Below are 14,945 nucleotides of genomic sequence, written 5' to 3'. Positions count from 1 at the left end.
ACCAGACAACTACAAAACTGGATTCTGAAAGTAAAACATAATTATAGAGGTGTCTTTATACACACTGGAATGAAGTCGTTATGAAGTAGCAACAAAAGAAGAAATTAATAATAAAACAAGAACCATGATTCATTCGGCAAGAACTGTCTTTGTGGGATCCTGGTTGTACTTAGCAGAATCATAAGAAGAAAATCAGTGAGTGACAAATATATATTCAAAATAAACTGTGACATTAAAGAAAAATCTTTTGGGGCAATTTTTATAGAACTATGACACTCTTTAGAATGTCTACAGATGTCTGCAAAATTGTTAGAAGCAAAGGAAAATAATATGGTCTCATGTTGAAAATTCGGATGCTCCAACTGAAAAAGCAAACAAGCCACTAGAAACATAAGTACTCCTAAGTGAAATACAACCAGACATACCATATATCAGTAAAATGGCCCAACTGAAAGTCACACAGGTAAACCAACAATCTTATCCAGTTACTTCTGTAGGTCTAAATATAGAGGTGGTGGTGTTACTATATAAGAACAGGAAATCCAACAAAGACTGTAAACAGTAAACGCATGAGATTACCAATAGCTAGAGAAAAAGACTGAAATTACTACCGTAGTGACAAATGATTTTAGAGAGTTTTGTACATACAGATCACTATGTGGCAAGATTAGCATCTTTTTAGGGAAAAAAAAGAATAAAAAAAGAAAAATAACTGACTTAGAAAGGATGAATTTGGAGAAAAATATTGTTACATGTGGAGACTTCAATGCTGACATGGGAAAAGGATAAAAAATAAGACAAGACCTGGACGAATTGTTAATACAATATAATATGGAGGTAACAATAACTGCACCATCAACAGTGATTTCTGTAAGTCAGACACTTATTGACAAAATCACTACTAACATTAATGGGAGTAACTATGAGTTACATGTAGTCCAAACAGAAAAATCTGATCATCATGGAAACTGATCTGCTTCTGCAGAAGTAGTGACATAGTATCAGAATTAAAACAACTAACTTCTGAAATCTGGATCATCAGTGAGCAGAATATTAATATCTTTATAACAACATTAAGTAGGGAAACCTGGAATGTGCAGAATGTACATGATAAGAGTGATTCATTTATTACAACAATTAAATACCATTTGATGTAGCATTCCCCAATGTCAAAAGACAAGAAAAGCTGCAGGATCAATTACAGTGTATTACCAGTGAATTAATAGGTCTGCATAGGAAGATGTATGCTCTAAGACAAATGGCCAAAGCTGAAAATATAAAATACTACAAAAGAAGTTCAGAAAAATTATACGGAAAGCAAAAGCACAAGCATGTAACATCACCATAATGAACTCAAAAAACAAGATAAAGGGAGCTTGGAATGTAATAAATGGTGAAAAGACGGAAAAAGATACAGCAAGCAAAGAAACACAAATCAAATCAATGAAAATAGACAATGCAATGGTTACAGACTGTAAAAAAATAGGTAATATACTAAATGATAACTGTAAAAAACGTGGTTGAGAATTGCAAAGGAACAGTTCAAAAAAACAAGGTTACTAAGGTGTCACAAAAACCAAGCAGAACCATATTCTTGAAACCAGTCACAGAAGACGAATAGAGGAAAACTGACAAAAGCTGAAGTCCAAGAAATCAGCTCGTGCTGACAAAATATCAAATCATGAAATAAAGCTAGCGCGCAAATAATCATACCACTGATGGACACAGCAAACAGCTCTTTCAGGGCTGGAATTTTTCCAGGAAAACTGAAGACAGTAGGGTCCTACCAGTACACAATAAAGGGGATATGGTTGATCTCAACAACTACAGGACAGTTTCATCAACATCACATTTCTCAAAAATACTAGAAATGCTTAGGAATATCAGATGAGTTGATTATCTGGGCAAATAGAACATTCTTGTACCATCACAACATGGTTTCAGAAAGGGTAAATCTACAGAAACAGCAGTTAGCAATCTGACAGAATACATTACCCAATCCTTAGATGAAAAAAGTTGTATTTGCAATGTTCCTGGATCTCTCCAAAGTATTCGACACCACTGGCCATGACATACTGATACGAAAATTGGAAATGGTGTTTGAGGGCAAGCAAGAAAGAGGATAGAATCATCCTTATGAAACAGGAAAAAATATGTATCAACAAGGAACAAATATTAGTCAGAAACCAAAGCCATCAAATATGGAGTGCTGCAGGGATCAGTAATGGGGCCATTGCTATTTAATCTGTTCATTATAGGTATGGAAGAGAAAAAGAATAAAATATTGTATGCAGACAAAGTGACAATAATGAACAATAACTAAAATATGGAACAGCTTGAGAGAAGAGCATTCATTTCTGCAAACATCACAGCTCATTGGCTCTTGGAAATTGGACTGGTCATAAACCTAAAAAATACTATCTTTGCAGTGTTCAGAAACAAAGAGAAGGCCGTGCAAATGGTTTAGAGGTGAATAAAGCAATTCTGAAAGAAGTAGAATCCACTAGATTTTTAAAAGTTACTGTGGATACTGGGCTGAAATGGAAACATATTAATTCTGTCTCTAAGAAACTCAGCTCTGTCATATTCATAATGAAGCAGCTATCACAAGATAGCAGACAAACAGCTTCTGTGCACAGCATACCATGGACTCTTTGAACCATACCTGCATTATGGAGTGACAATGTGGGGGCACATTTAAAAAATAAATAAATAAATGGAAAAAAATAGAAGAGGGGGTAGAGAAGAAGAAGTTAGGATAATTTTGCTTCAGATACTTACATCTTTGTGTATGTATAAAAAACAAAATATATGTCACAAAAAAGGCCTCAGTTTTCGGGCATCAAATTATCAAAAATTCTGCCTAAAAATCTACTTGACAGTGTACGTGAAACTAACTTTCCAAAAAACCTCAGATACCTGCTGGTGGAAAAAATAATTTCACAGTGTTATAAAGTATTTATAACATTAAATTTGTATATAATGTTATTTATAATCAATATTAGAATGTAAGAAATATGGTTCGACAGTACATGATAATGAATGATTTCTATTTTTCGCATGTCTTATATTACATGTACATTTACTGAAAGCTATGTAATCCTACAAGATCAAATAAAATCCAGTTCAATTCAACTTCTACATTTCGACATCTTATTAAATGTTAATATTACTTAAAAGACTAAAATTCCACCCAGAACACCGTTCAGTATCTTAAGATATATAGGCAAAGTCAAGATGTAAGCCTCAGTACAATTTTGGAAATCAATTACAGTGGATAAAGGCTAAATGAAAGTAATAGAAAGGGAAATAAATTTAAGTGAAAATGAACTGCTTAAGATAGTGAACAGTGTATTGTGTTGAAGTTTAGTCTTTTAAGTACAATTAACATTTAGTAAGATGTCAAACTGTAGAACTTGAACTGAATTGAATTTTATTTGATCCTGTACACTCATGTACTCTCTCTCTCTCTCTCTCTCTCTCTCTCTCTCTCTCTCTCTCTCTTTCTCTCCTCTCTGTCATGGAGCATTCGAGAACATTCTTGGGACATTCTGGAAAATTCTAGAACACTCTCGAAAATTCTATAACATTCTCAAACCTTTTGGAAGGTTCTATAACATTCTGGAGCACATGAGCACATATTATGGCCACTCTCAGCCACATCAAAATAACAAAAAGAATGTGTAACATGTACAAGCTGCTTTTGTTTACAATGTATTTGTTACCTTTTACTGTATTTTAGAATTACTTACCTCAATGGAAGGAAGGCTGTTCATGATTGATTGATTGATTTGGGGGAAGGAAGGCGGCCATGCCCTTTCAAAGGCATTTGCCTGAAGCGATTTAGGGAAATCATTGAAAACCTAAATCAGGATGCCAGACATTGGTTTGAACTGTAATCCTCCTAAATGCGAGTCCAGTATGCTATCCACTGTGCCACCTCGCTAGGTGGGAGTTCATGATGGACATGTTTTTGAAGGAATACTGTTGTGTAGAGCACAATGATGGATCAGATCGTACTTTGAAACGTGTGTTAACTGGATTTATTTATTTATTATTTATTCATTTTTGAGCTCCATGGATCCTTGATGAGAGTGTATTGCTACGATGTAGAATGTGTCAGATTATTACAGTAATAACCATATGAAAATGGCCTTGTGGCTTAAAATTTAAGTCATTTGTAAACAGATATATGAGGTTCAAGTGTTCAAATAACAACACAAGTTATAATAGTAATGATGAGTACACGAACAAATTATAAGACTTACATTCTAATTCATATACAAATTATTCTGTCAATAATTGTTACACCAGTGCAACATAGTCGTTTCTTGTAAGATTGCTTTAATTAAACACATTTCACAATTATTATACATCGTCAAAAAACTCCTGTAAAGATCAGAAAGAACTATTAAATAGATGAAGTTTTAGCTGTTTTTTGAATTTAGTGTTATCCCCAAAGACTGATTTAACATGAGCTGGACATTTATTGTATACTTTTAACTTAACTATGGTACTCTTTTCTGTACTATGCTGAGATTTCGTATATCTTTGGGAACATCATGTTTACTTCTTTTGTCATGATAATGATATTGTTTGTTCTGTAAATTGTATGATTATTGTTCACAAAGCACAGTAGTGAAAAAAATGTATTGGCACGGCATGCGGAGACTGCCAAGTTGGTTGACTAAATTCTTGCAAGAACATCTGGGGTGCACTCTACCCATAGTTATGATGACTCCCTTCTGCGCAATAAAGATTTTATTTGCTCATGACTGGTTTCCCCAAAACATGACGCCATACATCATAAGTGAATTAAAATACCCAAAGACATGGTTATCAAAGATGATAACTAATAAAATGTGTAAAAGAATGTAAAAGACAAATATCATTTCATTTATGAAAGCATATAGAAAAAATTGAAACCCTGAAATCTATTTTGCAAGTGGTATCATATCACAAGATAAACTATGTAAATATAAAAAAAATAGCATGAGTAGTAGCAATGCAAACCAGATCACTGTGGCAGTTAGTGATGTTTGCTAAGTATTATTATTATTATTATTATTATTATTTCAATTATTCCAGTATAGTACTAATTAGAGATCGATTAGAACATATTATGCTGATAAGTGGAAATTTGTCATACGAGCAGATCCTGAAGAGGCTGCTAATATGAAAAGTCTCAGGAAGATATGAAAGTGAATGGCTTCAAGTGATTTATTTTCTCTTACCTTGTATGAAGAAACCATTACATGTCTTGCATTTCTAGAATGACAATAACATGATTTTTGATGGGGAGCATTTCCTAAATAGCCAAAATGCAGACTACTACAACCATGATCCCCACCACATCATATGTTGTTGGGAAAAGTGTGTCACACTGAAGCATGAATGTGTAGAGAAGGATTAACGTCATCATCAAATTGCTTGATTGCAGCAAGATTTTCATAAGATGATTATTAAAACTCTATTAGTACATCTTGTAGATCAACATCTGGCACACCCATTGACTTGCCACTGTCAAATACTGCCTCTTTCAACATCCTGTGGACTTCAAACATGCCATCTCATTCCTTTTTTATACACAAAAAGGTCCATTGCGCATCTTTATCCTCTCCTATGCTGACTGTTTATGGGGCATCTACAGGAAAACTTCTTAGTTACCCAAGAGTCCAAATCACAGGTCTATTCTGGTTCAGGGATGATACCCTCATGAACTGGACCATAGCCTCAACACCTTCTCTCCCCTCCACTTCATCTGGTCCCCCTTAACTCAGCAAGACTGAGTGCTGACCTCCACCTCTTTGATACCGCCATAAAAACCTACGAAGCTCACAAACCATCAACAGCAGCTGATATACTTTCCACGGTAAAAGGTCTCTCTGATGCAGTGTGACCACACATGAAAAGCACATCTGCAGTGATGGGCAATCCTTTGCTCACTATGCTAAAGGTATTACTTAAGGATTCACAGACAGGCACTTCCCTCGAGACTTAGTTTGACAACACATTTTCCATTCCATTCCACGTGTGCCCCTATCAGATGACCTCTATGAAAATTTTGCAAAAGTACACCTCCTCTCATCACCCAGAATCACCCCAGTATGGAACAATTTAACCATATCCTCCGCCATCATCCTGGGGAAGATCCTATGCACAATCACTCTCACCCTTCACAAAATGGTATTCATCCCCTACCCAATCTACAAAATATTCCATATTCAAGTCCATCTTCATGCCTCACCTGCCCCTGACTCCTTGCTGCAAGGGTCATAGACTTCTGGAAGACCAAGGTGCAAGACCTGTTCTATGCACCCAATCAGCACATCCTATCTTAGTCCCATATCCCATCCTATCAGAAGCAAGACTGTCTGTGAAAGAAGTAATATAATCTGTAACTTCTGCACATTTGACTTCAATCTGCTTCAAAACCCTTGCCATCTGGACAACCCCTCCCCCTTCAAAAATATGCCCCCCCCCAAAAAAAAAAAAAAAAAAAAAAAAAAAAAAAAAAAAAAAAAAAAAAACAGCTTCTCCAAACTACATAGATGGGTATTGTCCTCACACAATATCCTTCAATTCCTGAGTCCTCCCTGCCTCAATCTCTGCTAGCCCCTAAACCACACCCACCTCCACCCTGTCCCCACACACTCCCAGCTTCATTCATTTTACACTCACACCTTTCTCTCCACAACTAGCTCACTTCCTCCCTCATTCTATCTCTCCCTCCCATTCCACTCCTCCACATCACTGTGCATCACACGCAGCTCTTCCAATCTGACCAGAGTGAGTTTACTGGTGCTATATTCTTACCCTGAACATTTTCTGCCTCTCCATCCCAACTAAGAGCCTCTGTTACCTCCAACCCTCCGTCTCACTTCCCAAATCCTTTCACCCCTCGAGTACACCTTTCACCCCTCACAAACTCTGCCCGATACAACCCCTAACCCCTATTAAGCTACAGTGTCAATAAAATATAGTCGGCAGGGACGATGAAGCCATGCTGGTGTATGGATACTTATTTGTGTGTGGTGTGTTAGCTCTGAAGAGGACTTCTCAAACCTTAGCAATGTTGTCAATCGCTCAGCATCTGAACTACAAAGTGAGATGTTAAATTCACTTCTTCCATTATTTATAGTCCACTAAGGGCAAACCATTACCATATTTTCAAATTCTAATATAAACATACTTACATCCTCATATGCTTCAGAATGAATGCTTAAATCTCTGTAATTGATGTTTACAGAAATAAAAAATACAGAAATTAACGAGAGACTCTACTAACCATAATTTAAAAATTCTGAAGGAATAAACATAACAAACACAGATGTTTAATATAAAATGTATCAATAGTAAATTTCATAATATGGACGCAGTAGTGGCTGAAGAAAATTGAAATACCTGGGTCCTGATTATCCTCTGGTTTGATGACTGGTGTTTCCTGTGGATGTTCATCTTGTTTTAATGAGGAAGACTTACTATCTGTTATTTCATGGACAGATTCAAGCTGGGTGGAATCATCTTCTGCAAACATATCCACTGACATTACTGTCTCATCATCATCATCAGTAGACTGACATTGGTCTTGTTTCTCTTCCATGTGAATATCTTTCATACAGGGCAATTCTTCATTATTTTGCCCCTCGGTTTTATCTTGTGCTTTCTTATTAGATGTATCTTCTCTGTCAGTTATTTTTTTATTCCAGAGTCTTGAACAAGTGTTAGTTTCAGAAGGTTGTTTACAACTGTTCAAGTCTTTGCTCATACTACATTCTTCTCCTGCTTCCTTCGATTTATTATCTTTGCTTTTGGTGTTATTTTGGAGAGGGTTTGTAGTAGCTTCACTTCTGTTCTTGCCTGTGTTTTTACAAATTGTATTTTCACTAATCTTGAGTCTCTTTTGTGACAATGTGATGCTTGTTGCCAAAGAATGCTTTCTTCTATGCTTCACTTCTGTAACAAAGAGTTGGTGTTTCTTAAGTACTGTGACAATATCCATCACATGAAAATTGAAAAAAAAAATTACTATTATATCTATACTGCCACACACTAACATCAACTCTGTTGGTGTCTGAGAAAACTTGGCTTATTTTCATTTTAAGGAATCACATTTTTATTACACTTGAATGTGAGAGGCTTGAAAAAAGTGTTATTAAATTATGAAGTAAATACATAATAGTCTGTAGGGCAAGTGCTGCAATAATTGTACTGTTATTGTTCATAGACAATACACTGCCACAGATTGAAATATCCTTGATCAAGTTTATGTACAGAACCACTTAGTAAAGGCAGTAACAGTAAAAGCTAATCTTTGTTTTCTAACTTATGAAAATTTTGTTTTCGTTTAGTCTAATTGTACAGCAGAGCAAATAAGATACAGTCTATGAAATCATTATATTTGATAAGTACAGTTGTCACAACAAGTAGCTATTCTACAGAACACTCTGACAACTTTGTAATTACAATCCATGTGGGAAACAAAATATCATGTACACCAACAAAGTGGACCAAATGCTACATATACTTCCTTGCAATGTCCCTATCAATTATACATAATAAACATAATTTTGGGAAGAGAAAAGAAAGAGACAAAAAAGTGCCATGAAAACTGATTGTGTTTTAATGCTCTCCTAAAATGGTAATTAACGATGATAATAATAATAATAATAAACATGCCATGGCTTCTTGCTGTATTAGAAAAGCCGCCCATAGTTGTAGAATATTTGCCAACATTTTACACAGTTCTCATTTCAAAAAAGCTGAACGACTTGCTGACAAAAAAGAATCCCAGGATCTCCACTCACCACTGCCATACTAAATCAGTTTTAAATGTGATGGCGCTCAGCTACATACATCTTCCATAGATCATTTGTATGATTCTTTTACTGAAATTATGTGGAACAAGTCAGTTTACAGTGTATGCTTCTATAATTTGTGTTAAAATTACTGAATGTATTTTTTAGTCCTACTCATAGATTCATGCAACTAGACTTAAAAAATGAGGCTTTTTAATTTTTTTGCAGGCTATCAGTTTTTCCCCAAGTAAAAATCTGTCAATGAAATATAAGGAGTTGTCAAGAATACATGATTTTGGCTTAGATTGAAAACTTACTCTGCTAACTATCAGACATTTTATTTTATTGGTTAAATGATCATACATTTTTGGCATTGCATATTGAACTTATTTTAGGCCACTGACAGTTTCAATAATAACCAATAAAAGTCACTTTTCCTCTAGTGTTATGGGTACACACATCACTATTCTTCTCAAATCATGATGTGTTATTTATGACAAATTTCGTAGGCAAATACATGTACTGTAATGGCACAGTTAAAATGGACAACTTCTTGAATATGACGACTGCAGGTGAACAACACATAATATTCTTAATGCTCTCTTTTCTGTAATCAATATTTTCTTTCTAAGCAATGAGTTACTCCAGAAAATTATTTCACACGACATTACTGAGTGGAAGTGGGGTGAAATGTGTCTGGACCAAGACTAGCAATTAATCGATGAGCAAATGTAACTGAAGTTAATTGTTTCAGCAGCTCAATAATATAGTTCTTCCATTTCAAGTTTTCAACAACATGCACACCCAAAAATTTGGATAAACTGAATCCCGTTCATGTACTATATAAATTGTTGGTGTGGCTATCTGTTGTATAGAAATTAACATAACGCGTTTTCTCAAAATTTAGAGAGTCAATTTTCGGAAAACCACCTACTAATCCTTTGGAAAACATCATTAACAACCTCTTCAGCTGCTTTCTCTCTAATGGTATTTATTATAACACTATAATTTAATTGGACAGATAAAAAATCTACTGACCAAGCAGAGGCAGAACATACAAATAAAAGAAGGTCATAATTAAGCTAGCTTTCAGAGCCAGTATCTTCTTCTTCAGGCAAAGAGTTGAAGGGGAAGGAAGAGGGGTGAAGGAAATGGAGTGGAGAGGTCTAGTAAAAGGGGTAGATTTCGGGAAAGTCACCCAGAACTGCTGGTCAGGAGACATACCGGACGGAATAAGAAGGAAAGTCTTATTACTGTTATTTCCTGACATGGTCAGGTTGGACACAAATGATCTATGGAATAGTTATACATTTAAGATTTTTTTTTAATATAAAATCTTTCAATAGTCCTGTTCACAATATTTTAACAATAATTAATTACTAGTTTTGGACCAGAAAAAACATAAAGCAATTACAAACATCCTTATGACAAAATGGTTGGTCAACAGACAATTCATAGTACAGAGTCTAGATGGGTGTTACGTAATGTATTTAAGTGATTCATAGCACATATTCAAGGTACGATATGTTGCTTCAGATACTCATCCACTTAATCTCACTGATCCAGAGAGGCATAAAAACAATGAACATTTTAATAAAGGTTATTACTTCCTGATAACATTATAAATCAGCAAACATTAAAATATGAATCATTGCATCCTTTCTTAGAGGACAACACATACAAAAATACATCAGAAATACAACCTTGTCTGCATAACAAACATGTTAAAAAGTTGTTACAATGTACGAGACAAATAACTTACACCCACATTGGATCAAAAGAATATGTGCTGATCTACAGTAAAATTAAGGATGTCATAGTAAGGATATGTTGTAGAATTTCTATCCATTATTACGTGAAAATAAAGACATAATTATCTAATCCAAAAATACTGTTATATACTTTAAATAATGGAAAATCCAGGATGGAATGTAACAATATTAGAGAAGGAAAGTTGCTACTCACCATATAGCAGAGATGCTGAGTTGCAGATATGCACAACAAAAAGATTCTCACAATTATAGCTTTCGGCCATTAAGGCCTTTGTCAAAAATACACACACACACACACACACACACACACACACACACACACACACACACGCACACACACACACGGTGCATTCGCCTGCTACAAGTTGGTTCAGTGAATTTCTGTACACTGTGTAAAATGTAAATTTGAAAGAAAACTCAGGTGCTACAGTTTTGCTTCAAGCTCTCTATCACTGCTGCCAATCTTTATTATCTACAGTGTATCATGCACAGGATATACGTGAATAGTGTATGAAGTTGTTGCAACTGTATTGTGTCAGACTCGAACACAAAAGTCTTTAAAATGTGCTATTGCAAAACCCTTGTTCTATTTCTGTGTGACATCTCTTATAGCACATCATCTGCACAAAAAGTATATTTTCAGCACATCACAAAATGCTTTCACCCCTACCTGCACTCGACCATTGAAGGGCCACTGCCCCTCTCTACACATCCGGTATGTGAGCACATTTTATGTGTGTTAGTGTGGTGTGGTGGCTGCACTGGCTATTGGGTGACTTAACAAGTCACCAGCCAGTAAGAGTTCACTAGTCGCAAATGAGAGACGTTTCCTCGATTATGACCGAGCATGTTCTTCGTGACTCAGTGTTTGAATAAAAGGTTGACGATTGATATTGTTGCTGAATACAGTACATCAGAAATACATGAAAAAAGATGAGACTGAGTTATGAGTGGCACAAGAAAAGGTGGTGGCTGAGCCCCTTCATCACATATTGGCTTGGTCCAGAACACTTCATGCCGACTGTCTTGTTTTTCTATTACCGCCGCAACCTAGCAGTAGTTATATGACAATAGCGCGGTAAAGCTAAATGTTGGAAGCTGTGCTGGCAACACCAATTGTGGATTATGTCAGCATTTCCTCTCTCACAACTCCCCTCTCCACAGCAGCCTAAAATATCCCCTTAATTCTGCTACCAGTCATGTTGCGAACCATTTGTCTTTTCTGCCACTTATAACTCATTCACTAGTATCAAAGGTCAATAGAAAGAAAATGGGATGAAGTCAAGTGAGACATCGGGTAAGAACTTAGAATCAAGGTAAACCTTACTAGCAAGAAGTGTAAAATCGGGGAACTTTTAGCATTGATCTTATGGGTTTGTGACAGAGGCTACAAAATTAACGGTGTAAAATCGCAAAAAATGTAAAATTGGAGAACGTAAAATCGAAGTTGGAAACCTTTCCCCATGAATCACCAAGCACAAATGACAGCTCTGTCAGTGCACTGCCCTTTTATACCTTGTGTACACAATACCATGAGGGTGGTTTGAAAAGTTCTGGGAACGGAATACCTTGTGCAGCACCCATCTTGCATATAATTTTTTCATTTCTAATTCTTCAGTTAAAATGTGATATACCCTTCCAGATGACATCTGGCAAGCGTGAGCAATTTCACGCTCTTTCAATTGGCGATCCTCTATGACCATTTTGTGTACTTTTGCACTGATTTCTAGAGTAGTGACACATCTTGGCCGACCGCATTGCGGATCATCATATAAGCTCTCCCAGTCAAATTTAAATTCATTTATCCACTTGGTAACAGTTGAATATGAAGGAGCAGAGCCCCCCAGTGTATTCTGGAAATCAGCATGAATGTCCTTTGCTTTCATACCTTTCTTTATGACGTACTTAATCACTGCTCGAATCTCGATTTTTTTCCATCTTCGCAAATCACTATGCGAGAACAATAACAGTCACTGCCACAGCTCTCTTCCAAGAGCACTGAAGTGGCACGTGTTTACAGGAATGAATATCATGTGAACAACTTGTTGCGCTAGCGCTAACCTCTTGTTGTGATTCCAAGAACTTTTCAAACCACCCTTGTAATACCATGTGTATACATACATATCGCTATCCCATGTCTTTGTCACCTCAGTGTATTTCATAAGGTATCCCTCCAAAGTTGAGTGGACAGCATAGATGGCTGCCATGTGAAGGCCCAGGTTTGATTCCTGGTATTGCATGGATTTTTCCATGGTGAGAGGGCTGGTACAGGGTGCACTCAGCCACATGATGTCATTATTGTTCTTCACAGTCAGATCCAAGAAGTTAATGGCATGTTATTTTTCTAATTCCATAATGAAGAAAATTTTAGTATGCAAACTATTAAATTGCGCTGATACACGGTTATTCTAAATGCTGGACCCATTTTCAAAAATTCTTATGTATTCAAGTACAAATCTCAAATGAACAAACTTTATACCAATGAAAAGAGGAAGTTTCAAAATTTTACGTGGCCAGCAGCGGCCAGTAGAGCTCATGTGGCAATAGGGCTGCCATTCTGTTTCATTGTCAGTTGTGAGTGAAATGGTGACTTTGGAGCATAAGGTTTCCTGTGTTCTTCATTTCGCAAAAGATGAGTCGCAAATTGCAGTGCAGTGGGCATTTCGTACCAAATTTGGTATTCAACCACCAACTCGCAAAAGCATTAGCCACTGGTTTAAGCAATTTAAACAGACTGAGAGTGTGTGCAAATGAAAAAGCACAGGCCGACCATGCGTGTCAGAGGATGATGGCCAACAATTCAAGAAAGTTTTGTGCGCAGTCCCAATAAGTCTACCAATAGAGCCAGTCAAGAAGTTGGAATAACCCAACCACGCTGGAAAGTTCTGAGATGGAATTTGCTGTACAGGCCCTATCGATTACAACTTGTGCAGACACTCAACCTCAATGACAAAGAGAAGCATCTCGCATTTTGTGTTTATGTGCTAGCCAAGATGTAGGATGGCGCATTTCTACAGCGTGTAATTTTTAGCGATGAAGTGATGTTCCACCTTAGTGGATAAGTCAACAGAAACAATGTTGGCATATGGGGTTTGGAAAATCCACATTCACCATTGCACCACAAAAGAGACTCAACGAAGATCAACGTGTTCTGTGCTGTATCCCATACAAAGGTTTATGGACCACTTTTCTTTGCAGAAAGAACTGTAATGGGAATCATGTACCTGGACATGGAATAATGGCCGTTCCCTCAAGTTATGGAAATTTCCCATGACCTCATTTTCCAATGTGATGGAGCTCCGCCCCATTGGCACCATGATGTATGAGGCTTTTTGAATGACTCCCTTCCTCAGTGCTGCATCAGTCGCAGGGGGCTTGAGGACCTGGCTCTGCACTTCTGGCCACCGAGATCTCCTGATCTCACACCCTGCGACAACTTCCTATGGGGTTACGTGAAGGAAGCTGTTTACGTCCTGCCTCTACCAACCACTCTGAACAATTTCGGAACTGAATCACTGCTGCCGTGCAGTCAGTAACAGCAGATATGCTTTAGCATTTGTGGGATAAGTTTGGCTACCGCGTCTATGTTTTCCGTGCAGCCAACAGTGGCCACAATGAACATTTACAACATTTATGACAGTTATAATTATTAAATAATTATTAAAAACTAATTAATTACAAATTATTAAATGTATTAAATTGATATCAAACATTACAACAACAAAAAACTTTGAAACTACCTCTTCTCATTGGTATTAAGCTTGTTCATTTTGGATTTGTACTTAAGTAAATACAAAGTTTTGGAAATGGGTCTATCATTTAGTATAACCCTGTATACCGTGAATATCACCGAGTGATCCTATAATCGGTACTAATGTGTTATCAATGTATCTACAATAATATTCAATTTTAGTAGTTGCAATGGAGAAAGTTTTAAAGAACTGACATACGAGATGTTTGACAAAAATGTTAGCAAGTGTACTCACTATACAGCTACCCATTGCAGTACACACAGTTGTGAAAAGATTGCAGCGTTGAATTTAAAATGGTGACAGGACAGTATTAGAAGTAGTAAACTAATGAGCTCATCAATCTCCTCTATGCTGGCTTTCTTATGTTTCAATAGATTTGCTTTAATAACCTTAATCTTGAAGTGGAATGTTACTAAGTTAACTATGGTAATTATACAAATTTACAACAGTTTCAAGGAAATTTTGGACTGTATTGCTTTCTTCAAATAAGTAATTTTTTAAAGCAACATATCAATAGGTCGTACCGAGATACCAGTTTTATGGATTTTCCGTTGCATACATAAGGTTGGGATGCACAGGTTTGTATCAAAAATTTCTTTTATTCTTTCTCTGAAAAAACGAAT

This window comes from Schistocerca nitens, chromosome 4, assembly GCF_023898315.1.
Source record: "Schistocerca nitens isolate TAMUIC-IGC-003100 chromosome 4, iqSchNite1.1, whole genome shotgun sequence".
Taxonomy (NCBI): domain Eukaryota; kingdom Metazoa; phylum Arthropoda; class Insecta; order Orthoptera; family Acrididae; genus Schistocerca; species Schistocerca nitens.
The sequence above is the reverse complement of the archived record's forward strand: the minus strand, read 5'-3'. Positions refer to the sequence as shown.